This window comes from Panicum virgatum, chromosome 1K (assembly GCF_016808335.1).
Source record: "Panicum virgatum strain AP13 chromosome 1K, P.virgatum_v5, whole genome shotgun sequence".
NCBI lineage: Eukaryota > Viridiplantae > Streptophyta > Magnoliopsida > Poales > Poaceae > Panicum > Panicum virgatum.
This window is the reverse complement of record NC_053136.1, coordinates 12,973,978-13,001,380: the sequence shown is the minus strand read 5'-3', so window position 1 is coordinate 13,001,380 and position 27,403 is coordinate 12,973,978. Positions and strand designations below refer to the sequence as shown.

The 27,403-nt window shown below is 44.6% G+C and overlaps 1 long non-coding RNA gene across 1 annotated transcript; it reads right to left on the bottom strand.

The window, feature by feature from the left end:
* Positions 1-17,171: 17,171 nt before the first annotated feature.
* On the bottom strand, positions 17,172-24,071 carry LOC120695617. The gene is made up of 3 exons (XR_005683754.1): positions 23,940-24,071; positions 23,799-23,850; positions 17,172-17,523 (listed from the first exon to the last, which is right to left on the bottom strand). It is a non-coding gene; the product is annotated as an uncharacterized LOC120695617 (long non-coding RNA).
* Between the last annotated feature and the right edge of the window lie 3,332 nt (positions 24,072-27,403).

Sequence of the window (27,403 nt, the reverse complement as noted above, 5' to 3'; positions counted from 1 at the left end):
AGAGCAAGATAGATAGTGTGTGCCACGGGAGTCAGCCTGTCCGAAGTCCTAGGGGTGCCAGGCAAAAATGGCTGCTGAAAAAGCACACTAACCTCCTCGTCAGACGGAAAGTGGGTCTCGTGAGGGCGACGAGGGGGTACCGTGTTGCCATAAGCCTGATAGTGCAAGTAGTGGGGCTCCTCAGCAATCCGAACTCCAAGCAAGGTAGCCAATCTGGCTCGAGTCAAACGATAGTGCCTCTCCTGGAACATGAAATCAATAAACTGTCAGTCCTCCTCAACAAATAGGGTAGCGTAGAAGACGCGAACCCACTCTCTGATGTATCGGGACCTCTCACTGAGTAGTACTGGCAGCCCATCATAGTGCTCAAAGAAGGGGAGTACTGGAACTTCACCGGCTGCCACACGCATAGCCACCCAGTGAAGCATCTTGTGCTCACTGATATTGATTTCCATCTGGCAATAAGCGTGGTAAAAGGACTCCTGGAGCAGAGTGTGAAAGCGACGGTCAACTCCAATATCCCTCTGCTCAGGAAACCACGTCTCAGGGGTGACATATCTCAACCTCTTGACCCTAGGTCCAGGAATACCCCTGAGATCAAGCAGCTCAACCTGTGGAAACTCCTCCTCTGCATCACTGTCCTGACCAGCTGCCTCTCTGTCACTGCCACTATGCTACTGCTATGCACGGCCTGCTGTCCTCTGAGAGCTACCACCTCGAGTCCATGGTCCAGAGCGGGACTGTGGTGAGGTCTGAGGCTGACGTGTACGCCCAGAGCGGCGTAGCAACTGCTGTGGCTCCCCCTGAGCCTGAGGATCCCTGATCCTGAGCGAACCCTGCCTGTCTGCTGCATCTGCAACTGCCTCTGCTCTCTCTCGCTCTAGGTCCTCACGAGTGCGCTTCTTCCTCTGCTGTACCACCTGCTTGCCCTTACCCTTCTTGTCTCCTGCCATATGTCATAGAGAATTGATAGAAGATAATGGAATTAAGGTGGGAAGTATATAATAGTACTAGAACATTATCTAGAGGAGAGAAATCCTAAGCAAAGCAGTGATTTGATTGAGCCTAAATATGTGCTTCTAGGGGATGACATCTTGTCTCAAATGATTTTGCTTCTAGTATGTGCTCTTAGAGTGAAACAAGTGCAGAGATACTCCTAAATGTGATAGAAAATGTGCACAAGTGATAGCAAGATGTGACAAGATGAAGCTCTATGTGTGAGATAAGTGTGTGAGAGATGATTTAGAGTGAGTGCAACACACTGTAGAACTAAAAACAAGCCATACCCTGAGAATCTGGAAGAAGAATGGAGAAGAGTGTCTCAGGAGCAATTCGTGGAGCACCCGATGTGTAGTGCTCGGGGAGGAACAGAGCTTTGGTGGAGCTCGAGATTGGGGTGCCTGGGCACTGCCTGCGCGCGGCGTAGATGGAGATGGCAGTCGGAGGAGTGCGGCAGTGGCGGCGCGAGGCAGCTGCGGCGTGGCGGCGGCGCTAGGGCAGCAGCGCTAGGGTTTTGGCGGCGGTGCGGCCTGGGCAGCGCTAGGGCGACGCGAGCTCAGAACGGCAGTGCTGCGTAGGCAAAGCAGCGATGCACGACGGTGGAGCGGTGCGGGAGCGGGAGCGGGAGCGCGAGGAACGGCGGTGGCGGTTCGGATGAGGAATAGAGGAGCGCGTGAGACTGCCAGGTGGGACCCGCGGAGGGGTTAAGTGAAACGGGGCGAGTGGGCCCGCAAACCCTAGATGACACTGGAAGATCCGATGGTGCAGAGATATGAGCATCGGTGTATTCACCGGAGTAACTTTGACCAGATTTGAACGAGTTTGAATCTTGGTCAACAGAGGGGCATCGAAAGATCCGCTAGGCAGGCACCGGAACATCCGACAGGCGTCGGTGCAATGGCCGGAGAGTTGTCCAGAGACACTGCTTAGCCAAATTCCCACACAGTAGCACCGGAAGAACCGTTGCAGGGGCATCAGTTCATCCATCAACCATCGGATGCACCGGTGGCCGTCGGTGTAAGCGCCGGTGTTCAGCCCAGAGAAGATGCAGAAACTGAGCCACGAAGACTTAAGCACCGGTTGAACCGATGCAGGGGAAAACAAGGCGTCGGTTTAACCAGTGGTTAAGAGAATTTTCTACAAACTCTACTTCTGATCCAAATTTTCAAAACCAAAGCCATAAACACTCAATTTGGACCATTTTCGAGAGACAACCTCACCCCTCAAACACTCATACTTATAGTGCTCGCAAACTTTTACATAAACATAGGCAAATTAAGATCCAAGCGAGGTTTAAAACACAAAAACCAAATGTATGAGCCACTTTGCCTATGAACTTCGAGATTGAAACTTTAAGTTCGATAGGACATGTCTCAATAGGCATGAAAGCTCAACATTGATCTTATCACCCTTGTAGAGTTGATATATCATATTTAGCATGAATATCTTTCTCGAAGTGTGATTTACTCCCTTGTGATGCTACTAACGTGATGCAATGCCAATGCAAAGCGAAAAATTTAAACATGGATGCATTCTATATGACAAGGCACATGCATTGCAAGAATTTAAATTTATCTTGTCAAGTTTGAACCCTTGGCAAGCTTCTTCATGATGAACCATTCTTCATGCCATGAGCGAAACCGAGACCACCGGCTCATGCAAGACCCATGTTCATCACTATCTTGACAAGGTTAGACAAGCCCCTAGCATTTGTACATATGAAATGCATCTACATGACAAGGCAATTACATGACATTAGAAGCATCTAGAACGTTAAGCTCACTTCGCAACCTACAAAAGGTGCTCTCATCTAGAGGTTTTGTGAAGATATCCGCCAATTGATCTTCGGAACGAACACCACAAAGTAGTATATCATTCCTTGCCACATGATCTCTTAGAAAGTGATGGCGAATATCTATGTGCTTGGTGCGAGAGTGTTGAACCGGGTTATTAGCAATTTTAACAGCACTTTCATTATCACAAAGGAGCGGGATCCTATCTAATACTACACCATAGTCCAAGTGGCTTTGCTTCATGTAGAGGATTTGAGCACAACAGGCCCCGGCGGCAATGTATTCCGCCTCCGCGGTTGACAAAGCCACGGAATTTTGTTTCTTTGACGACCAAGAGACTAAGGAACGCCCTAGCAAGTGGCACCCACCTGATGTACTTTTGCGATCCACACGACATCCGGCAAAGTCCGAATCCGAGTATCCCAAGAGTGTAAAACTAGCGCCTTTGGGGTACCACAAGCCTATGCTAGGCGTATGCTTGAGATATCAAAGGATCCGCTTAACGGCACTAAGGTGTGATTCCTTAGGATTAGCTTGAAAGCGGGCACACATGCATACGCTAAACATGATATCGGGCCTAGATGCGGTTAGGTAAAGAAGCAACCCAATCATGGAACGATAGAGAGTTTGGTCAACCGATTTACCTCCCTCATCCAAGTCAAGATGTCCATTTGTTTGCATTGGAGTCTTGATCGGCTTGCAACCATCCATCTTGAATTTCTTGAGAATATCCTTTGTATACTTTTCTTGATGGATGAAAGTCCCTTCCTTCAATTGCTTGATTTAAAACCCAAGGAAGAAATTGAGCTCACCGATCATGGACATCTCGAATTCCCTAGCCATTATTTCTCCAAATTCTTTGCAAAGAGTGGGCTTAGTTGAACCAAAAATGATATCATCAACATAGATTTGACATACGAAAAGCTCTTCATTAATGATTCTTCTGAATAGAGTTGTATCCACCCTCCCGATCTTGAAGCCCTTGTTGAGAAGGAAGTCACGAAGGCGTTCATACCAAGCCCTTGGCGCTTGCTTGAGCCCGTAGAGCGCCTTGTGCAACCTACAAACATGATTAGGATATCTAGGGTCCTCAAACCCGGGAGGTTGTTCAACAAACACCAACTCATTAATAAAGCCATTTAAGAACGCATTCTTCACATCCATTTGAAAAAGTTTCATGTTGTGATGTGAAGCGTACGCTAAAAGGATACGGATGGCTTCAAGTTTTGCAACGGGGGCAAATGTTTCACCAAAATTCAACCCTTAAACTTGTGCAAAGCCCTTTGCCACAAGTCTTGTCTTGTTGCGAACCACTACACCATGCTCATCTTGTTTGTTGCGGAAGACCCACTTAGTACCAATGGCATTCTTGTCTTGAGGACGTTCTTCAAGAACCCAAACTTCATTGCGGATGAAATTGTTGAGCTCTTCTTGCATAGCCATCACCCAATCCGGGTCCTCAAGAGCTTCATCTACATTTGTGGGTTCCCAGCAAAAAAACAAACGAGTAATGTTCACAAAAAGAGGCACATTGACGTCTACGAGTTCTTACTCGACCGGAGGGGTCACCCATGACCAAGTCAATGGGATGATTCCTTGAAGTTCTTGTGAGCCTCTCTTGTGATTGAGACGATGAATCTTCTAGTGGTTCGACATCTTGGGCTTGAGCTTGGGCTTGTTCACTTGTGATGTATGTGTCATCAAATGGAAGTTGTTCTTCAACCACTTGTTCATCTTTGGTGTCATGGGGAGGAGGTGAGGCGCCCTCTTCTTCATCGGATGACTCATAGTGGTGATGTGATGGTATACTCTTCTCTTCGACCTTGGAGTCATCCTTGGAAATGGCTTCAACTTGAGTGAATGAATTTGGTAGCTCCTCAACTTCCTCCTTTGGCATGACTTGCCCAATGGCTATGTTCTTCATGACTTCCCTTAGTGGTTCATCACCTACATCATCACAAGAAAATTCTTCCCCTTGAGAGCCATTAGTCTCATCAAACTCCACATCACAAGTTTCTTCAATCATGCGTGTGGCATTATTGAATACTCGATATGCTTTGGAGTTTGATGAGTAACCAACAAGAAAACCAACATCACATCTACTTTCAAACTTGCCTAGGTGCTTCTTTTTCTTGTAGATGTAGCATTTGCAACCGAAGACCCGGAAGTATGAGATGTTGGGCTTCCTCCCAATGAGAAGTTCATAGGGCGTCTTCTTCAAGAAGCGGTGAAGATAGACCCGGTTGGATGCATGACATGTGGTGTTGATGGCTTCCGCCCAAAATCTTTGTGAGATGGCATAATCATCCAACATTGCTTTTGCAAGAGTGATCAAGGTCCTATTCTTTCTCTCCACCACTCCATTTTGTTGGGGTGTGTAAGTTGATGAGAATTCATGCTTGATGCCAATGTCATTGCAAAACTCTTCAACTTGAGTGTTTCTAAACTCCGTTCCATTGTCACTCCGGACCTTCACAACACTTGACTCAAATTCATTTTGAACTTGCTTGACAAAAGTTTTGAAGATCCGCATAGTATTGCTCTTATCCTCTAAAAAGAAAGTCCAAGTATGTCTAGAGTAATCATCAACAATTACAAGACAATAGAGATTACTGCCAAGACTTTTGTAGGTGGTTGGCCCAAAAAGATCCATGTGTAGTAGCTCCAAGCTTCTTGATGTTGACAAATAAGCCTTCATGGGATGTGATGATGCAAATTGCTTCCCGGCTTGACAAGCACTACACTATTTGTTTTTGTCAAATGCAACATCTTTGACACCAACCACCATACCTCGTTTGAAGGCCTTCTTGAGTTGGCTCATGCCAATATGAGCAATGCGGCGATGCCAAAGCCAACCCATAGAGTTCTTGGAGAAAAGGCATGTCGCCAAGCTTGCATCATTAGATGAGAAATCAACAAGGTAAATGTTACCATGTCGAAATCCTTTGAATATTAAGCTCTTGTCCTCCTTGCTTGTCACTACAACCTCACTATCACTAAAGGTGCATATTAGTCCTAAATCACAAAGTTGAGCAATAGATAACAAATTGAAACTAACCGACTCAACAAGCAACACATTAGAGATAGAAAGATCCTTGGTAATTGCTACCTTACCCAAACCTACCACTTTTCCTTTTGAGTTATCACCAAAGGTGACATGTTCATGATCGCCCACATCTTCATCTAGTGAGGTGAACATCTTTACATAGCCGGTCATGTGTTGTGTACATCCGCTATCAAGCACACAATACTTTCCACCGGCTTTGTAGTTCACCTACACACAAATGAATCACTTTTGGGGTTTGGGAACCCAAGCAAATTTGGGTCCTTTGACATGAGTTACTAAAGCTTTAGGAACCCATAGTTGGCGTGGTAGCTTTCCGTTCATGTGAGTGCCAATGAATTTTTGCCTCAACATTGCCACTTTTAAGCTTGCTTAACAAGAAATGATGTTCATTGAATTGAGACTTGTAATTAGGAGGCAAGGTAGGAGGTGGGCGAGTAGGAATTGGACACTCTCTTGTATGATGCCCGGTGATTTGACAATGTTGGAAATATGAGCCAACTTCCTTATTGAAGCATGCCTTGAGCTCCGGCGACTTGGGACAATTTTCCGGAGGCTTGGGAAATGATCCAAGTCCATTTGTCCCAAAGTGCATTGCATTGTGGAAGAGAATCTCCTTATGCAAGTATTCTCCCCTTGTCACATTGAACATGCATTTGGTCATGCTTTCAAGTTCCTCCTCAAGTTGTTTCTCCCTATCATGGTTAGTCTTTGAACAACAAGGAGAAGTATGATGACAAGTAGTAGGGTGAGTCAACTCCACAAGATCATCACAAAAAGTAGATATATTGACTTTGATGACTTCCTTTTGAGTTTCTTTTAGTTCTTCATCCAAGGCATCAAAGGCAAGGTCAAGTTCTTGATACTTCATACTTAAGTTGGCATAATCAAGCTTAAGTTTCTTGTTGCATGAAGTAAGTGACTTATTAAGCACAACTACTTCCTCATGTTTAACATTCAATTCATTGTGCTTAGCAAGAAACTTGTCATGCTCCTCTCTAAGTTGCTTGCTAGAAACAATACATGTATCATGAGTTTCTACTACCTCATTGTGTCTAATAAGCAACTCATTATTCGAGGCCTTAAACTTAGCATATTCATTTTCAAGAAATTTACATTTTGATTTGTACTTCTTGATCACTTGTTGGTACTCATATAGGATGGTTTGCACTTCATTAGGAGATAAACCATGTTCACTTTCATCACTAGAGGAGTTGTCATCATCACTCACCTTAGAGTTACCTCTTGCCATGAGACACATGGGTGGTGGAGTTAGAGGTGGCTCATCATCACCGTCATCATGCATGGCAATCCCCACTATTTTCTTCTTGGATTCATCATCACTTGAATCTTCATTTGAGGATTCCCCATCGGTGATCCATTCTCCAAGAAAAGCCTTGATATCTTCTTTTCTCTTGAAAGATCTTTTCTTCTTGAAGTCCTTCTTCTCATGACTTTTCTTTGAGTGCTTGTTATGATTGTCGTCATCATCATCTTGCTTCTTGTTGAGCTTTGAGGGTTCGGGACAATCATAGGAGAGATGCCCATATTTGCCACAATTGTAGCACACCTTCTTGGCATTGTCATTGCTTTTCCGGGTACGGAATTTGTTCTTCTTTGGATCATAGTTGTACCCTTTCTTGTTTAATCTTGACATCATCCTGGAGGTCTTTCTCATGAGGAGTGCAAGCTCAACATCACCATCCTCATCACTTGAATCTTCACTAGCTTCATCATCACTTGAGCTTGGTGAGGGAGCCTTGCACTTGTTTTTCTTTTTGGACTTGTGATCACTCTTAGCTTTAAGTGCAAGATCCTTCTTGGCATTTGGAGGATCAACTTCACCCATGAGAAACATCTCATGAGACCGAATTTTTCCAATGACCTCACCAACTTCAAGTGTTGCAAGATCCTTCTCATAAAGCAATGCGGTGACTATGTTGTACTTGGGCTTGTGTAGAGAATGTAGGACCTTCCGGATGATGTCACTAGTAGTCAAAGGAGAAATTTCAAGAGCATTAATGTCCTCAACAAGTACATTCAATCTAGCATACATTTGTTCAACTAACTCATTGGGAAATATTTTGAAATCATTGAGTTTTTCCTTAAGCACTTGGTACTTCTCCTCACGAAGCTTTGTAGACCCAACATGAATGGTCTCAAGCTCTTTCCAAACTTCGTGAGCCGTTTTCTTGCTATGGACACGCGCAAAGATGTCCTCACTAAGATCATCAAATAAAGCATTCTTGGCTCTAGCATGGTACTTAATTTGGTCTTCACTCCAATTACCAACAATAGGTTTTTCGCTGACCTCCCAACATATGACATGGAGAGCCTCTAGGTAACCCGTCATGCGGGCTTTCCAATAGCTATAGTTTCTCCCATCAAGTTTGGGCGGTCCACTACTCCCCGGGGCCATCTCTAGGATTTTAAGCCTATGAAAAGAGAGCCTAGGCTCTGATACCAATTGAAAGGATCGATGCCCAAGACGGGGGGTTGAATTGGGACTTTTCAAATTTCTAGAGAGTCCTTAGCCTAGACTAGTATTGCCCAATCTACAAATTTGAAACCTAATGACTAGAGCACACTAGCAAAGGGTCCTTAGGTAGGAGAACATACTAACATGATCATCTTTCCTAGGAAGAACCACACTTAACAAGAACAAGTTCTAGTCAAGAGATCAAACTATCATGCCATTGTCCTAGTTAAACAAACAAGCAAAGAAGATCAAGATCATAATAAAGGAAATTTAATGCTTGAATGTCAATGCGAAGGACATGAGACAACCGGATTTTTTCCAGTGGTATCGAGGAGTTGACGCTCCCCCCTAATCCACGTTGGAGCACCCACACAAGGGTATCACTCCCTTGCTTCACCAAGGAGCAAGTGATCACTAAGAATTCTCCTTCTCCATCTCCGGAACGGCGAGCCTCACACCGTGTACAAGCTTCTTGTCTTGGGGCTCCCACAAACTCCAAGAGCTCACCAAGAACCTCCCGATCACCGAGACCGACTAGGTGCCATGAAACACCAAGAGTAACAAGCTCCTAAGCCTTCACTTGACCTACACTCAGTTGGCCCTAGCTCAAGCACACTTGAAACATTTGCAAAGGTTGAATTCTTCAAGGTTGAAGCACAATCAATGTACTAGATCTTCACTCTTTTGCTCAAAGCACTCTCTCTTTTTCTCAATGGTGGCCTCAGGTATTCAATGCGTCAAAGGCAATTCAAATGAGCCATGGGGTGCCCTTATATAGAGTGGAGAGGGTCACATAGTCGTTGGAAGTCCACTGCAGAAAAATCGTGACCATCGGAAGAACCGACGGGTGAGATTTGAAGGCGTCGGTTCAACCGGTCTCTCTGTGTCCAAATAGTAGCCGTTGGGGGTTCTAACACACTATCCAGGCTTGCGTCATTGCACCGGTGTATGCTCCGTAGGTGCATCGGTTCAACCGTTGCTGAAGAGGTTCACTGATCAACTCAAACAAGCTTTCTGGAACATAATACATCCAATGCACCGATGGTTGATTCTGAGGCATCGGTTCAACCGGTGCTGAAGGCGAATCACAGCCACCCAAACATGCTCTCTGGAACAAAGTACGTCCATTGCACCGGTGCTTATCTGTTTGACCATCGGTTCAACCGGTGCTATAGAGTTTGTTGACTTGATTTCTGCTTGCATCCAGAGAAGATAGACCGACAAGGCGTCGGTCCTTCCGCCAAGCATCGGATGCACCGATGCATGGGTCATCGGTTAAACCGGTGCTACTGTTTTTCTTGATTTTCAGCTGAATTGACTTGAAGTTTGAATGTTACTTTGATTGTTTCTTCTTCCAAGTATTTTGTTGACTTTTTTTGACTATCTTGAGCTGTTTTTGAGCGAGTGTGCAAGATTTCTAAGGCCAACTCAATTTTGGTCAAGCTACTAACTCATGAACCCCTCTTAATAGTACGGTCAAGAACTAAAAACTATAAACCCTAACTAAATCAAGTGTCCTTCATTTTTTTGTGACACTTGAGACTAGAAAGGTCCTTAATCTTTGGAATTGAGTCCTTGGCACGCATGATTGTTTTGAATTGAGGGGTCTCCTTTCATATTTCATATGAGACTATTCTAAGCATTTATTTTTCCTTCAAAACACATGTTAGTCGCATACGGTTGTCATTAATCACCGAAACTTACCATTAACATCTATCGGCTTAGATGCGCTTCATAGCTGAAATCCGACGTCTCAATCTCGCCGTCGAAGGCGGTCGGCAGCGGTCCTCGGGCATCTCCTCACCCTGCAATGCGCGGCTATCATGCCCGACCTGCGGCACCGCTGCGTACCGGAGTGAGGCTGGGTCGCCCGCCGGTGACGGCATGAACTTGCCGCACCCGTCGAGGGCGTGCCCGGCGGCCCGCCCAAACTCGCCGCGTGGCTCTCCGGCCTAGCTTCACTGCCGTCGTTGCAGTAGAGCACACACCCATTCGAAGGCCACCAAAATTACCGGTCGTGAGTTCTAAATTCAGATATTTTGCAGTGACCTAATGGAGAGCTGACGCTAGGACCATTCGTGTCTCAAGGCCTCAAAGGTATGGCACGCCCAATCGCATGCACCGTCAATTTAGGATCGAATGATGGAAATCTTTTTTTACCGATGTGGCCGGTCTACTCTTGCGCCGACCTTCGGGTCATTCACATATAGAAACTTGGGTCGCGATTAGATTCAAAAATTTTACCCTAAAAAACATCACATCGAATATTTGAACACATGCATGGAATATTAAATAAAATCTATTTACAAAACTTTTTACACAGATAGGTTGTAAATCGCGAGACAAATTTAATGAGCCTACTTAATCCATGATGTGCAACAGTGATACTACAGTAATCATTCACTATTTTTGAGTTAATCATGGAGTAAGTATGCTCATTAGATTCGTCTCGTGATTTACAACACATCCATGCAAAAGGTTTTGTAAATAGATTTTATTTAGTACTCTGAAATAAAAACTTGGGCCGCGATTAGATTCAAAAATTTTACCCCAAAAAATATCACATCGAATATTTGAACACATGCATGGAATACTAAATAAAAATCTGTTTACAAAACTTTTTACACGGATAGGTTGTAAATCGCGAGACGAATCTAATGAGCCTACTTAATCTATGATTTGTAACAGTGATACTACAGTAACTGTTCACTAATTATGAATTAATCATGAAGTAAATATGCTCATTAAATTCGTCTCGTTATTTATAACCTATCCGTGCAAAAGATTTTGTAAATATATTTTATTTAGTACTCCGAAATAGCAAGATTCCCTTCCATCCGTAGCCATCGGATCGCAATGGGACGGCCGAAATAATTTTTTTCGATGTGGCCTGGCCAGCTGCGTAGCCTCCAGGCTTTAACATATAGAAATAGAAATGAGACAAGCCCATTTTAACAGCCCAAATAAAAATAGATAGCAAAATCACTTCTGATTACATAGACACCGTATATATTCTCTCTTCTAGCTAGCTTCTGCTTGTTATCCTCAACCAATCTCTTCTAACTGCTTGCTCCTTCCTGCATCTAGTCCTCAACCTGAAAAGCACAAGTCAGAAAATATTATCAATATGCAGCGGGCATGCAAGAACAAAAATAAATATCACAATACATATTGTAAACACAAAATTTTAACAAAAAAATATAGATAATCAGCAAATCAAACAATCACATTTAAGATACAATAATATTGAAGTGGACTTGGCAGGCAGCACAAATTCTATGTAATAGGACAAATCAGGTACTCACAGAGTCTCATATTTTTGTGTGGAGAGAATTAATACTTAACTCTCAGTTGCTCAGACTTCTCAAACAGACTAACTCTAACATATGTCAATTGCTGGCAAAAACTTCAGAGTCCCTACAGTATGCATCGATCTATCTAATTAAAAGGGAGAATGCAGGTCTAAATTTCGAGCTAGCCAGCTTAAGTTCATTTAGAGAATAAGCTAATTAACTATTTGATCGATCAGCTAAGACAAGCATGCATCAATGCTAGTAGGAATGGTTTGCCTCTAAGTGATTGTGCTACTGAACTACTAATAAAGACAAGACCACATTATAGAGAAATAACTTAACACCGAGCAAGCATGCATTAGAATAAGGCTAACAGCCATGCCTGCAAGAAGTAATCAATACTTAAATCATTGGCCACTATAACTAGAAGATAGCAGAGAGCAGCTGTGGCAAACACAGAAAAAGGAAGAGCTTGAGCTGCTGGGATATATGAAGACATGACCAATTCCAGAGGGGGGAGGTGAATGGTCGCAACCAAAAATCAACCCCCGAAAGCGACCCTCTCGAAAGCAAGAACCAAAACCTAAGTGTCGGGCACTTGGAGCCTACACACGTAGTCCCCTCTCTAGTATCATGCAAGGTTACATGGCACAAGACAAGCCACTAACCCTAGGACACAACTAGGAAGAGCTTGCAAAAGCTTCTCACTCAAAGACTTGGAGAAACCGGAACAAGACAAGACCAAAAGAGCTACTCCAGAAATACTGCACGCAAGGGGAACCACAAGAAGGGTTGAAACCCTAACCAAAAGGCTAAGGAAAAATCCCAAAAAATTCCTAAAGGCACCACAACATCTTAGGAACAACCTCTGAAATTTTTAGCCCAATTGGACCAAGTTGTACATGCCGTACGGTCCGGCGTTCACACGCCGGACGGTCCGGCGTTAACAGGTTGACAGTGCTCCAAAAGGAAAATCAAAACCCCAAAACAAAATGCTCCAAAAATTCTGTAACAATTACTGGAGCTTCTCAAGGTACTCAGGAGTGTTTTCCTAAAGTTTCAGCACATTTGGATAAGATTTGAATAATGAACCGAAAAAGACAAACACGCCGGACAGTAAGCGCCGGACGGTCCAGCGTTACTGTCAGCCTGATACCTTCCACAAAACAATTCTCAAAACCGAACCAAATGAACTCCAAAAATTATGAAATTTTAGATGGAGCTTCAAACATGTTAGTAAATATCTCCACAAATTTTGAGATCAATTGGAGTTGATTTGGTTCACAAAAAGTTTAGGGTTTGAAGGAGGACAGAAGCTGTCTAGAGCAGAAACAGGAGCTGTCCTCAAACAAAATCAAACCAAAACTAGATCAAACGAACTCCAATCTTCACCAAACTTTATGCGAACTCAATTTAGTCCATGATGAAGCTATCCCAAGAAAAACACCTCAAAAGGGAATCACTTGCACCACGGATTTCGACCGACCAAAGAAGGCTAGGGTTAGAGCTCAAGAACGCGAAGAACAAGTTCTAGGACTTGCTGCGAATCCCGGATTGTAGCACAGGGCTAAGGATATGGATTCAAACGCAACAAGGTCACAAGAACACACAGCAAAAGGGGCAATCCAATTGGCAAACACAAAACGCCTCAAAAGCCAAGGATTGAACCACCCAAAACCACAATAGCAAAGGGGGAGAGGGGGATCAGTTCATGGACGAAATTAGCACAAAGAAAAGCTTTTATTTCACCACAAGAACTGATTATAAGAGTTTGGATCACAGCCGGCCGCCCATCATCCTTCCCGCTATGTGGATTCTAGACTAAGTGGGGATTTCCCTCCTAATCTTGTCTCTCTATTTCACTAGAGTACTTGCTGCTCACAACCCTTACAAATGACTCTTAGTGGGAGAGATAAGCCTCAAGGAGGCTGCCCACTTTATATATATAGGCCATGGAAACTAATAACCCAAGGACGACTCTACCCCTACACTTAATTAGACGACTCAACGCTCGTAGGGGCTAAACCAGAAAGATACATAGAAGTACTCATCCAACGGCGCCCGTCGCTTCGGAGTGTTGCTTAGCTTCTACGCAACCGCGCGATGTCCACCACGTGCGCGTCGGAGACTTTTAGGGTTTCTATCTTGTCTAGGCATCTGCCAACCCAGAGAAGGCGGGTGATGGTTTTGAGGCCCAAACCATCAAACCCGTACTCCCGTGAGCATTGCCGGCCCACGAGCCCGTCCTTGTCGGCGTCTTTCGAAGTAGTCGTCGAAGCTTTCCGCTTTCCCGGGTAGGTGGCGATTTTGCGCCGAAACCGCCAAAGCCCGTGCCGCCCGTCACCGTGCACCCGGATTGGACCACCACGGCCTCAGCGCTCTTCAGCCCGCTGACCGCCCATCCGTGTACCTGAGTCGAACACCGGTGTCCACCACGGCAGGTCTGCCTGCCGCCCGTCGCCGTGCACCCGGATTGGACCACCACGGCCCTGCAGCTCTTCAACTCGGCAACCGCCCGTCCATGTACCAGAATCGAACACGCGCGCCCACCACAGCAGGTCCAACACCCTCTTCGGGGTGGCCCCTCTTCAGAGGCCTTCACCGCCACTCTTCAGTGACGCCATTCACCACCCTCTTCAAGGTGGTGAGCCTTCATCTCCATTCACCACCCTCTTCAGGGTGGCGAGCCTTCATCTCCGTTGACAATCACTCATCATCTCTAGGAGCCATGAGGCCCACCCTCTTCAGGATGGCTCCTCAATCTCCCCCTTGATGAGTGCATTGTCAACACTTCCATCTTCCTCTCCAGGAGCAGCAACTCTTCAGCTACCTACTTACTGTATACAAAAGGTGGAGACACGAAAACAAATCAAAACAAGACAAGATGGGAAACAGGAAAAGAGAAACATAAGAAGAAAGAAAAAGAAAGTCCAACCACATGACCAAGAGCCGAACAGAACCAAGAAAAGGTCATTTGAGTTAAACAAAAGCAAAGCCAAAGAAAAGCCAAACATCGACCCCCTAAGACAAGGGAAACTGCTCAACGCAGCCGATCAAACAAAGGCATGACCCCTCAAGAAAGAGGCAGGGCTCAACACAGTCATGCAAAGGCAAAAACACACCGACTCCTCCAGAAAGAGGCAAAAGCTCGACACAGCCGATGAAGGAGCATGCAAAAGCTCAAAACCGCTTAAGCTACAACACTGAACCCAAAATGCATCCCCTCACAATATGCAACGCTCAACCATATGAGTGCACACTCAGCTCCCCCTTGTCACAAGGAAGAATTGTTTCAATTTCACACCACTCACCCCCTAAACTCTCCCCCTTAGGGAATACTCCCCGGACAGAGCATGCAAAGGAAGATGAGTCACAAACTCTCCCCCCTTGTTGACAATGGGACTCCTCAAGTGTGAGCCACAAGCACTCATGAAGGTCACTCCCCCTAGAATGAACCTTCCCCTGAGATGCAACTCCCCCTGAAAATATGCTATGAATGCAAGTGGAGTGTTTAACAAGCTTCTCAGGTATGGTAAAAGCATTTACAACTTCTAACATGTATAGTGCAGAGGGTAGCAAACAGACTCGCATCAAAGGAATATAAAGTGACTGAACTAGAGAAAGCAAGTCAGGGTTATCAAAACATTAAAAGCATCTCCAACAGAAGCTTGAACCACTTGACATAAGCAGGAATTACTGGCATAAGCTAACAATGAACAATGAACCTAGATAACTGCCGGCGTCACGTGTGGCGGGTTGAGCACAACGGCAGATCTTAGCGGAAGAACGAGAGATGAGGAAGAAGAACAGTAGGGTTAGGAGAGTACTGATTAGTTCGTTGTTCATGGACGACATTAAGGCGCGACAGCAAGCATGCGACCCCATCGTCCCGCGCGCTGGTAGCCCCCGCTGCTCGCGCCGCCCCCAGCTTCGGCGGCTCCCACCGCCTCTGCCACCGCGCGCCACTGCTGCCGCCTCGAATTCATGGTGTTTGCTTTTCAATTGCAAATATCGCCTACTGATAATATTTTGTGACTTGTACTTTTCATGATGGTTGCGACCATTCACCTCCCCCCATCTGGCTAGGGTTTGGACGGCCTTTCCCCAAAAAGAAGTGTGCCGCGCATATATGAAGACGCCTAACCATTGTACGCTTTCCGAAAGGAACATATAGATGTATAGGCCATTTCCTCCTGCAATTGACATTTTCTCCAGTGATACCAAAATCTGACGTGGCCAATTCAAAGACTTGACTAATTCATTAATCGACAATGCTTGACTTCCCCAAAGTCACAACGTTTACTGGCTAACAAACACACCCAAACACCAAATGCAAAGCATGTTTGCAATGACTTGAAACCGCAAGAGGTCCAACATTCACTTTGGAAAATTCGAAAAGGGACAGGCTACCAAACACACCCAACTATCAAATGCAAAGCATGTCTCAAATTACAATAGCAACCGAAATAGGTCCAACATTCACACATTTATTTGAATTATCCGGACAAGCTAGCTGACGGTCAACCAAGGGGACATGTGAACAAAGACTCAACCAAATATTCAACAATACGTTACACAAGGACACATGGAAAAATTTGCATGCAGACAAGAACATCCTCATTCGGAATCGTCTTCCTCCTCTGCCGCTGCATTGGGCTCTTCCGCTGCCTGTGCACGTGCCTGCTTCCAAATACGCGCCTTCTGCAGCCGCAGCCATTTTGCCGCCCACTTGTCGCTCTCATCTATAGGGGACATCATCAGGGCCCTCTCTTCTTGTAGCGCCAGCACGTTGACATGTTTCTCTTGAATTTCTACGTGGCGCCTCAGGAGTCCCTGGTTCTCAAGATGGTGATCAGCAAGCATCTGAAGTTTCTTCTGCATGACTTCAGCAATTGCACCTGCTTCCTGGGAGTTATTAATTTCGCTGCTGCGGCGCTTCTCGGAGCTGTCACGTCCCAATGGACGGACTGATTCTCCCCCCACCGATGCTTCAGGACGACTACGGAGCTGAATATCCTCATCGTCATCCTCATCATCTTCTTCTTTGCCTGCCAAAACAGCTTTCCATTTGTTCTCATCACGTAGCACCTCCCAGCAGTGCAGATACGGGAAGTTGTGCCGTTCAAGTGAACGGTAAACTGTTTTTGCATCTTCAATCTGGTTCAAACAGTTGGAGATTCCAATTATGTTTCATTTAAGAAGGTTGACACGTACAATGTGACAAAATGTTACCAAGAGAAAGTGGCCAAATTACCCTCTCAGTTTCCCCTTTTCCGCTCTGCTTCCTCCTATCCTGCTCGGCCTTGTACCCACAGAATTTTGCAGTCGTATGCTGAATTTTTTGCCACTTCTTCCGGAGTGATGCCTCTCTCCTTAAGCCAGGAGCGGTTGTCCTGTCATTGAAGTACTTGGTAATTTTTTGCCAGTATGATTCACCTGTTTGGTAGACACCAACAATAGGATCTTTGGATATCTTTATCCACGCAACGCACAGCAATCTTTCTTCGTCTTCTGTGTAGTTGGCAGCCCTACCGGTGCCGTTGCAGCAGTTTATCTTGTGCACGGTTGGCAGCAGTTTGAGGGACTGGCATTGAATTACCAGGATACATGTAGTTCTGCTGGAATCAGTTATTCGGCCAATTTGGCTGAATAGATGGCTGCATATGTGGGTGCATAAGTGCCGGCATATGTGGCTGTACATGTGACTGCATAGGTGCTTCTGGGTCAATGGTGGGGGGTGGCATGCCATACGGTTGATAGGTGGGCATTGTGGCCATCATTTGTGTGGGCTGGGTTTGTGGAGGGTATGCTGAATAACCCAGGTTTGGATTGTTGCAAGCGGGATGGTTGGGGTCATTGTTCGTGCCCATCTTCTTGGTTGGTGTCGTTGGATTGCTACAGCAATCACAGATTACATGGGACCAATAAATAAAGATAGCATCAGTAATCAGAGGTGCAGAGAAATGTGATTGAAGACTACAAGGTAAATGCAGGATTCATGTATTCATCATTTGTGTGCAGACATATGTTATTCAATAAAGAAATATCGAATTACATAAAGATAGCAGCAACAGGTGATCTACTAGGCACCAACATAAATTTGTACAACTGAACTGTTTTGGTCTACCTAGGAGTACATTCCGCTCTATATGGAACCTGTTCAAAAACAATATTATGTGTTCTGAGCACAATTCATCTTAACCATGGACCCGTTCTGGCGCTGTTCTGGTTGGTCCCCACCGGACGGATGAGAGGTTTTGCTTCAGGCATACGTAAGCTGAATGTCAAAAATTGAATAAATATACATAGACCGGTGAAAAAATTAGAGCAGCTCAGATCTATGAAAAAAAATGCTTTCGAGCGACGAGGACCAAAGTTGTTGAAGGTCTTTTTGAAGACAAACTCAAGTAGTTTCAGAATCAAAACATCTGGCAAGGAACTACAAAGAAGCATGCGAACTAGGAACATGCACGGTTTCTTTAACCCCACTTCTCTCCCTTTCTCCCAAGAAACGTGTGTATTTTCTGAAGAAAAACATGTGCCTGTATAGATCTCTTGAATCCAAAAAGGGGCGGAGTAAAAAAAGTGAATTCTTCCGTGTTTTTGCCCTTCAGATCTCTCATGTACCGCCCTTATTTTGTTGTAGCACGTGATCCTGTCTCCAAAACAAACCACACCAAAAAGAAGAGGGTTAGTGTTTTTTTCTGGTAGTTATTGTTTTCTTTTTTAAGTGCGGAAGGGGCGACACTTATATGCTAAAAAGAAGTGCATGCCCTGTTCCTTCTGATCTGATATTCAGATGAACAGTATGACAAAAAAATTGCCATGTAGTTAAGTATGAAATGCTTAATATTATATACCAAGGTGCTTACAGATAGAACATGAAATGCCAAATAGGTTATACTAATCTGCTTGAGCAAAGTAGAATTAATTGTTCTAAAGTAGAATTAATTGTTCTACAGTTTAAAGAAAGAGAAAAAGGAAAAAAACATGCTAAACAGTAAATACTGAAGTGCTTGCGGATGAAATGTGAAATGCCAAATGTGTTATACTAATCTACTTGGGAAATGTAGAATTAATTGTTGTAGAGTTTAAAGGAAGATAAAAAGGAAAAATGCTAAACGTTAAAAACTAAAGTGCTTTGTCCTTTAGTTTAATGTTCCCTCTTTTTTTCCTTCTTTTCTTTTTACGGTTTCACTTTAGAACATTAAACGCATGACTAGTATTTTTCAGTTTTGCTAGACCATGTACAAGTCAATACCATTAATAATGGTGTGCTGCTGAATCCAGTATGTCTTGCATTTGCATTCAAACTTAAATGCACCAAAAGTACATGAAATGGACACCTGAAATGCTTACAACATAGTATTACTTAAATGCATATTCAATATTATTGAAATGCTTACTATGATTTAAAAGATAGCATACTTATCCCAAGTTAAATTTGCCCTTCCAATCTCCTGTATCATCTATTCTTCAAAGTGGTGAATTGAAGGCCCATCCCAGTGCTCATGGGTAAGCATAAGAAAACCCACAATCATGGCTTCATGGACATAAAAAAGGGTTTCTTTTTTTGGTAGTTGCAGGAGAAAGTAGTGTATGCATATGCAAGAAAAACTTATTAACTGTGAGTTTTTTTTGTCATAAAACTAAATTTGGTGCAATACAAATACATGACCTAAAGTACCAAAAAACCTTGCATACAAATAGGACATTGGACTAGATGCATAAAAAAAGCTACATGATCAGTTTTGCCTATACTAATTAACAAGCAGTATTGTGGTTCTCTTCGTTTTTTTAGAGGTAAACACAGGTAGTATGTACAATCCCATGGCAATGCTACGTCATTACTGAATCTGCCCCACCCCCACCAACAGTTCACACAACGAACTAAAAATAGAAAAGGGTAGACTGTAAAGATATAATTGCAAAATCACTAAGAAACATATGATAGTTTTTGCCCCCCAAGGGATTGCAAACAACACCAAATAGCAGGTGCCCCTCATCAGACCAAACACTAACAAAATTTGTTAACTAAGCTGGCACTTATTGTGGAGTACTATTGTAGGTACTTTAACTAAACAAAATCTGAACTCTATATAAAGTTTGTTAGATTTTACAATAACTATCAAAACTGAACTCTGAAGACCATCATCTTTCTATGCACGTAGCATTCAGAAATCTAAGGTGCACATTCTAATATGTGTGCACAATTAATTTATTAGATATAAGTGCTTATATATTGAAGATAGAATGCTAGATATATATGCAAAACATTGAAATGCCTATTGGATATTATTTAAATGCCTAAGGGATATTATTTAAATGCTTATTGGATGTCATTCAAATGCTTGTTTGATACTATTTAAGTGTGCAGTGTCTTATACATGATGTAATAGCAACATACATAGCATGGGAGGATGGGCCAGCCTATACATATCAAACAAGATCGGAGCCAACTAAAAAAAAGGATGCAATTTTTTTTTTGAACAAACGCGGGAGAGCTACGTGTCATTTCATTAAGAAGAAAATACAAAGGGGGGGGGGGGGACAAGACTTGTCAGCCCCCTTACAGACCCGGTTAAGGTAATAGTGCGCCACACACGCCAGGTAGAAGAAACGAGGGATGCAAAATTTCAATAACTAAAAACAAAAATAAAATAGCCATGTCGACATAAGTGCTTATAAATTAGAGATCAAACGCTAGAATGTATAAAACAAAAGCTTGCATCTTAGATGACAATTTCAAAAGCAACATTAGATACATAATTTACTAGCATCATATGAACAGAATCATAACATAAAATTAGGGAATCTTTAGATTTGGTGTATGCTTCTAAACTATGCGAGATAAATACGAATATATGTATTGGTATTGGAAGGCACATACACATATATAACATTTTACTTAAAGAATCGATACACAGGTACGTTTGAAATATTTAAAAAATGATACTTATCATAGCAGAAACAATAACTAAATGCTATGCTTCAACCGCGCAGGATTACTCCTCCTGGTGTATGTTACGCCCTTTTTGCCACCAGATCCCGTTCGGCCAACGAAGATACAATATCTTTCGATGGATTCTTACTAGAATGACTACCAACGACGATGACACTGTATTAGAATTTTTGTTCTATAATTTCAGTGCTGGCAATGCAATACTCTCTAAGGGCATCAGCAATGTATACTACCGGACTTGATATTAAGCATGGGACCAACCACAGGCGGTAGTAGCAAACACCAGGTTCCACAATGTGGCAGTACAGAAGCAGGTGCTAGGTGTAATAAAAAAATCAAAGCCAATTATTTCCTTCTCTGTGCGCTCAGCAAAGGTACTAGAGAGAGAGGATTGGAAAGTCTGCTGTGCATTTGTTTAAGAGTGAAGTCCATTTTACCCCCTGAACTTGTTGTTGAATCTAAATAACTCCCCTAAACTCGAATACCGGCCAGCAAAGGCCCCTCAACTCTAGAAACCATGCAAATTACCCCCCTTGACTTTGTCAAGTTGGTTTCATGGGCTTTTTTGCTAATGTGGCACTGGGGGGCCCACATGTCATAAACACACTCCAGTTCCCCCATCTTCCACCATCGCTGCCTCCTCTATTCGCCGCTACCTCCTCCCCGTCCGCCGCCGCGCCGCTGTGAGCTCCATCGCATCCTCTACTTCCCCGTCTGTCGCCGTGTCGCTGCGCAGCTCCTCCCCATCCTCTCCTTGCTGGCTGCCAGGAGTTCGTCCAAGGACGTGGACAGGCACGGCTCCGATGCTCCTGCCGCCGCCTCCCAGCTGGGACGGGTCCAGGGCGCGGGCGTCAGCGTGGGTGCCACCATGGGTGCCCCCGCCCCTGCCCGGCCACCGCACCCCCACCTCGCCTGCGCGCCGCCGCGAGCACCGCCGCCACGCCCCACCTCGTCTATGCGCCGCCGCGAGCGCCGTCGCCCCTCCAGGCCGTTGCACCCCCACCTCGTGAGTGTCGTCACTCCGCCCCAGCCGCTCGTCCCCACCTCGTCCGTGCACCGCGGCGAGCGCCGTCGCCCCTGCTAGGCCATTGCGCCCCCACCTCGCGAGCGCCGTTGCCCCACCCCAGCCACCTCGCCCACGTGCCCCCCCCCCCAACCATCGCGGAGTTATTTGCTCTGTTGCCATTATGAAACGGTGGCTTCGCCACTTTACCATCGTCAAACTGGGTTTCGTCCGTGCGCCATTATGAACTGAGTGGTTTCGTCAAAATGCCATCGGAGACCATTTGGAAAGTTAACAGGGGTTTCGTCAAAATGCCATCGGAGACCATTTGGAAAGCTAACGAAGCACTTAATCAGTTCCAGCCCACGCGAAAGGACAAAACAACCCCTCAGTCCTTATCCTCTGTTCCTCCCTCGCTGCTGCCTCCCCCGGCTGTTCTAGCCCATGTAAAAGGACAAAAATACCCCCCCCCCCCAGACATCATCTACTGCCTTCCCGAAGTGTCCCATATTCAAATATAGCAGCAACAGACAAACAAAAAATAGCAACCGACTTCAAATGAGTCTCATTCAAATATAGCTGACTGACTTCAAAAGGAGATCCACGACCACATAGCAGTAATAGACTTCAAATCTCACTTAGTTTACATCTCAGATACATTTAACTAATTGCTACATCATCCAAATACATCCAACTGACGGAGTTCACATGGAGAGTTCACTTCATCTTCAACTTTTTAGGTGTGAGCTTCCTAGGCATTGGCTTGGTAGTGCATATTGGTGAAGTTTGAACATTGCTTTGTGAAGCTGTACCATCCCCCATCAACATAGCAAGCCGGCTGAAAGGAGAAGGAAAAAAAATTAAAACTGAAGCTTCATCATGGTATGAAGTGCACATATAATTTAATTGAATTTCAACCTCCTAGTAACCCTGATTGGGCTGTTTTGTATAATTGATTCCATTGTAGGCTTAGTTGGGCTCTGCATAAGTAGTGGAACAGGAGCCCCATCCTCCCACTCTTGCACAGCAGCAGCGCCAACATTCATATGTTGCACAACAGCAGCTCCCTCCTCCATCTGTTGCACATTTTCTCCTTTTTTGGCCCTCTTCCGGCTGGTTGGCACTTTGGCATTTTCTCCATATTTGGTGGTATTTTTGCGTGGTTTTCTCTTCCTGTATGTTGGAACAACGGAACAAATTTACAATTCAAAAAGATTAAAATGACAGCAATTTAAATGAGCTAATTTTTTATCTTGCCTTTTTTTTGTCCCATTCAACGGACACTTGTAGCTAGTTTCACCGTGGCCTAATTCACCACATCTCTTGCACTTCCTCTTCCCTCTTATCATCTTCTTTTTGTCTTTTTCAGTTTGTTTCGCAGCTTCCATTGCTTCCTTGTCTGCCTCTTTGTCAGCCTCTTTGCCTCTCTCTGCAGCAGTTTTTTTGCCTTTGCTGTTACCACCTTCGAGACAACTCTTCATCCTTAATTTTCTAGGCCTTCCTCTACCTCTCTTGCCAAGTGGTGCACCAACTACAAATGGTAGATCCACATCTGGCCATTGAGTCTTATCTGGTAGAGGTTCAATATTCCTCTTGTATGCACTTTTGAATCTCTCGACAGAGAAATAGTCATGCACAAAATCTTCCAATTGCACATCCACAGTCTCTTGTGCTGTAATCCATGTTAGGGTACACAGTCCCTACATCCATGCAGGGTTTATTAGGATCATGCAATACCACCGTCTCTTCCGGTATGTCATCATCCACAGGGATGCTTGCCCCAAGATAATCATTGCCATCATCAGAAATATTGTCAGCAGCCACATCATCTGCAGCCACATCATCTGTAAGTCCACTCTCAGCCCTTGTGCCGGCTTCACTTGCATTTTTGAATGCCTCATCCTCAGCTTGTAAACCCAATACTTCATACATTCGGTTGTCATCAACTATTTCATCCCTTCCCTCATCTTCTTGTGGGACAATAATCTCTAGTGCATCCCAGTCAATGACTTCCAGTGGTTGGTCAGGATGTTGGCCAGGGGGTTCTAAAGCTGCTAAACTAAGTGCAGGCTCCTCATCGAGCCTGAAATTAAAAGTTTTGAATTGACCAAAGTTAGGTTGCAATGTTATGGTTCTACATGCTGATTGTCTGGTAGCAATGGAGTTTTCGATGACTAGGAAAATAAAAACGGAGTGAATGCATACCCTACTATAGGATCAGTCGAGTTGCTGTCCATCCTTCCACAAGCGCTCCCTTCTGTCACCAATCTAGGGTTAGAAAAAATAGGGGATTTACCAGGAATTAGGGGATATCCAATTTCACAACCAAAGCAGCATGTGACTCACCTCAAACACCGAAGTTACCAACTTGGATGAGCGAGCTGTCGTCACCTACGCCATGCACAGGGGAGCGGGAAGAGGAAGGGCGCTGGGGGAGGGGAGGACGGTGGCCGGGGAGGGGGAAGGGGAGGAGGAAGTGCGGCCGGGGTGGGGGAGGGGATGGAGAAGGGCGGTCGGGGTGGGGGAGGAACGCTGCAGCAGGTCGCCGCCGCCGCCGCCGGACGGAGTCGCCGAGCGCTCATGGGCGACGGACGAGACGAGCGCTACTACGAATGAACGAGCAGGCTGGGGGGGGCTGGGGAGATGAGGATAAGACTGAGGGGTAGTTTCATCCTTTCGCGTGGGCTGGAACTAATTAAGTGCTTCATTAGCTTTCCAAATGGTCTTCGATGGCATTTTGGCGAAACCCCTCAGTTCTTAATGGCGCACGGGCGAAACCCCGTTTGAAGATGGCAAAGTGGCGAAGCCACCGTTTCATAATGGCTCTAGAGCAATTATCTCAGGAAATGGTGAGCACAAAAGGATCAAATAGATTGACATGTGGGCCCCAGTGCCACATCAGCAAAACAGCCCATGAAACCACCTTGATAGAGTCAAGGGGGGTAATTTGCATGGTTTCTAGAGTTGAGGGGCCTTTGTTGCCCGGTATTCGAGTTCAGGGGGGTTATTTAGATTCAGAGACAAGTTCATGGGGTAAAATAGACTTCACTCTTAAATAAATGCACAGCAGACTTTCCAATCCTCTCTCTCTAGTACCTTTGCTGAGCGCACAGAGAAGGAAATAAGTGGCTTTGATTTTTTTTATTGCACCTAGCACCTGCTTCTGTACTGCCACATTGTGGAACCTGGTGTTTGCTACTAGCGCCTGTGGTTGGTCCCACGCTTAATATCAAGTCCGGTAGTATACATTGCTGATGCCCTTAGAGAGTATTGCATGGCCAGCACTGAAATTATAGAACAAAAATTCTAATACAATGTCATCGTCGTTGGTAGTCATTCTAGTAAGAATACATCGAAAGATATTGTATCTTTGTTGGCCGAACGGGATCTGGTGGCAAAAAGGGCGTAACATACACCAGAGAGCGTGAATTGGATATAGATACCTATATTCATGTTTTAGCGCATACTCTCTTTGTCTTGAAATATACTCCCTCCATTTCAAATTGCAGGTCGTTTAATTTTTTTTCAACACCAACTAAACCACTAGTTATATTAAAACAATTCGCAGGTAAATTGTGAGGATAATTTGAATAACAGGTGTCCCTTTCCAGCCTTGGCTCCGATCCGACTACTCTATCAAAAATCAGAATCATGTAAGGCTATGTGCCCTGGGGGGCAGGGTTTTAATTTCCGACCGGTCTCCGGTAACCACCGGGCTCCGGTACCGGTATACCGGTCCGGTTTGGCCGGTTACCGGTCGGAACCGGTGGAATTCAAATTTGAATTCAAATGGCGCAGTTCAACCGGTTCGTACCGGTATACCGGCCGGTTTGACCGGTAACCGGTCAAATTTAATTTTTTTTATTTTTTTGTTTAAATTCAAATGGCCGCAAAGTATACTAAATAAATATTTGTATAACATATTTTAGTCTAAATGAATCCTCCAACCCTTTTTTGTACTACTTTTACATTGTATTTGTATACTTTTGTATGCACGTTTTTTTGTTTAACTTTAAATCCCCGCAAACTATACTAAATGAACGAATTTTTTAGAAAATTTGACACCATTAGATTCGTCGCACCTTAAAGTATTTTTAGAAATTTTTTGAAAACTTTTCATTTTTTTGAATTTAAATTTAAATTTTGAATTTGGGCCGATTTGATACCGGCCCAAACCGAAACCGAGCCGGACCGGTTCCCACCGGTTACGTGAACCCTGCCTGGGGGTCGCTAAACCGGGATGCAGTCCCGGTTAGCGTACCGCCCCGCTGCACCGGACCACGCTAAACGCTACGGGACGCGACGAGCGCGGCCGCGAGACGGCACTGCAAGCGTCGTACGGATGGCACGCCACGGCTCCTCTCTCCTCGAGCGTGGAAGATTGCTGCTCTCTCGCGCCATCCGAGGCCCCAGGCCTGCCACGACGCCGCCCGCCGCCGGCGAGGGAGACGGATCCCTGTCACAGACGCCGTGGGAGATGAAGGTAGGCGATGACCGGATCCGGTCGGCAAGGACGGAGAAGGAGGCGGAGGAGGCTGCCATGGTCGGAGATGGCAGCGGGCGGTCGAGATGACAGCGGGCGGAACTTGTGGTCCTGAACCGCTCTGTCTTCAGCCTGATCGTTTGTGCTTCCGTTGCCGCACACCGATCAGGACACTTTTTTGCCAGGGGTAGTATTGTCTGTTGGTGAGTACTGTTGTTGTCTGTCTCCGGCACCCGTTCTTGGACGCTTCCTGCAGGCAAAGCATATTTGCCATCAGGTGAGGTGATTAGCACCAGATCAGATGGTACCCAGTCCAGTCGTCTTCTCCCTTTTTTTTTCTCCCTCTCTCCGAAACCACAATTATTGGCTGAGACAATATATAGGAAGCTAATAATTATTCAATAGCCATTGGCGTAATTTATTTCCTACAGTTCACTTGGTGAACTAGAAGAATGTTTATTAGTTGTGCACGAAACACGGGCAAAATCGTGAGCCAGGGGTAGTTTTTGATGCGATATGTGATTTGGAATGGTGAAGATTGTGTATCTTGCTCCTTTTTTGGGACAACATGATCTCTAAGTGGAATTTGATGACACCGGCAATAATTCTACCTCCCCTTCGGTTTCATGGGATTAGACTGCTCTAAAAAATGATCCTGAACAGATGAAAAGAATAATAACAGTTATATTGCACAGAGTAGTTGGGTTTTTTTCCGAAAAAGATAAGAGTATTGTGTATCTATGTGTTTGAGAGCGTCTACATCCATGCCATCTTTTTTTAAAAAAAAGAAATAAAATAAAATGTTGCACGTGTGACTTTCAAACGAATTCTTCATTTCGACCGTTACCTTCTGGAGTGAAAAAAAAGGTAGCCCTATACTCGTCACTGACCATATGTCCCCACACCGAGAGCAAATTGATAGCTCATTCACAAATCTTTCCTTGTCTATGGCCGTAACTTTATTTTTATAATACTGAGATTATTATTATTATTATATATATGTATATATATATGTATGTATATATATGTATATATATATGGGTCCGTGCTGCATTTCCACGATATCGTTATGATCAATTAATGGGACTTGGCCGGAAAGTGTTCTTGCCTCTATCATTAGCTCGGGTAGTCACCGTTTCACGTGTTTCAGTTACCTTTTGATGGCTCCCTTAATGTACGTGCCAGGAAGTTTCTTCTGAAGGGGGCTACTCCTCGAAAGTGCATTTATCCTTTGAATTACTCATTGAATGGAATTTCGCACTGGAAACTTTTCTAGGAGAAGTTCGAATCCGTTCCGTTCGGATATTGATCAGTCTTGGTTTTACAT